General features: G+C 34.9%; 1 protein-coding gene across 1 annotated transcript in view; it reads right to left on the bottom strand.

The window, feature by feature from the left end:
• LOC107665347 (calpain-5-like) overlaps positions 1-1,423 on the bottom strand; it is a 29,515-nt gene that overhangs the window by 9,169 nt on the left and 18,923 nt on the right. The gene's annotated exons all lie outside the window — the stretch shown is intronic.

Raw genomic sequence — 1,423 nt, 5'->3', positions numbered from 1 at the left:
TATGTATATATATATATATATATATTTTATTTGTTTACCCGCATGTCATGTGACCATAACCAATGATACTTAAAATAGACTTAAGATTTTAAAATAAGATTTTAAGTAAATATATTAGGTGAAAGAGGATCAGATGAGAAAAAAAGTTATTTGTGAATTTGTGAATTCATTTTAATGTGTTTGAACGACAAAAGCCTTCTAAAGACATGGAAAAATATGGTTAAATAACCTACAGGGTGCTAATTCAAATAAAAATTTATGTGTTCATCAGAATTTTATGCAATGTTGAAACACTTCTTAAACCTGAAATGATTTTTGTAAATCAGTGGTCAAATGCAGTGTAGTGTATAATGACTGGTCTCTGTGTGAACGTCCACAAAACTGGGAGACTTTCTCAATGAAGCAGTAGGCTATTTCAGAAAGGAACATTTAAAAGATGAAAAAGAGATATTAGGGAGAATCAATAAATGATGAATAATTTATTGCTGTTGTGTAAATAATATGTAATCATGTAATCCATAAAAAAGCAACTGTAGTCTGATTACGAGTATTTTAAAATGGAATTAAATCTAATTTTTGGAATCTGATTACGTAATCCACATGTGATCAGTTACTACCCAGCTCTGGACGCAGCACATAACTGCATGAAACACAAATGTGACCCAGGACCACAAAACCAGTCATAAGGGTCATATTTTGGAAATTGAGATTAATACATCATCTGAAAGCTGAATAAATACGCTTTCCATTGATGTATGGTTTGTTAGGATAGGACAATATTTGGCCGAGATACAACTATTTGAAAATCTGGAATCTGAGGGTGCAAAAAAATCTAAATATTGAGAAAATCATCTTTAAAGTTGTCCAAATGAAGTTCTTAGCAATGCATATTACTAATCAAAAATTAAGTTTTGATATATTTACGGTAGGACATTTACAAAATATCTTCATGGAACATGATCTTTACTTAATATCCTAATGATTTTTGGCATAAAAGAAAAATCAATAATTTTGACCCATACGATGTATTGTTGGCTATTGCTACAAATATACCCCAGCGACTTAAAGGTCCCCTGAAATGCTTAGAAACACGCAGCGTAACTCTATGTGTTGACGTCATTTTAACTGAAACAGGAAGACAGGGCGGGACATATCAAGCAGCCCCGCCCCTTTTTAAAATAGCCAATAGCGTTCGTTTATATCACAGCTTGGGCTAGAGCCGTTCAGAGCCGTTGAGCTCCGTAAAGCCGCATTTGACAGCCACAATCTCATCCACATTTCTATAAAATATAGCATTCTGTGTAGAATTCATATACATTGTGTGGTCTGCGTCGACTCGTGCATGTGATCCGCTCCGTGCTATCGTATCTCTGGACCGGAGCAGAGTGTGTGTGCGGTGCGGTGGTTAGCGGGACACAGCGCC

Source organism: Sinocyclocheilus anshuiensis, unplaced genomic scaffold (genome assembly GCF_001515605.1).
Source record: "Sinocyclocheilus anshuiensis isolate Anshui unplaced genomic scaffold, SAMN03320099.WGS_v1.1 scaffold1303, whole genome shotgun sequence".
NCBI lineage: Eukaryota > Metazoa > Chordata > Actinopteri > Cypriniformes > Cyprinidae > Sinocyclocheilus > Sinocyclocheilus anshuiensis.
Note: the sequence above shows the minus strand (reverse complement) of the source record. Positions and strands in the feature narration are given on the sequence as shown.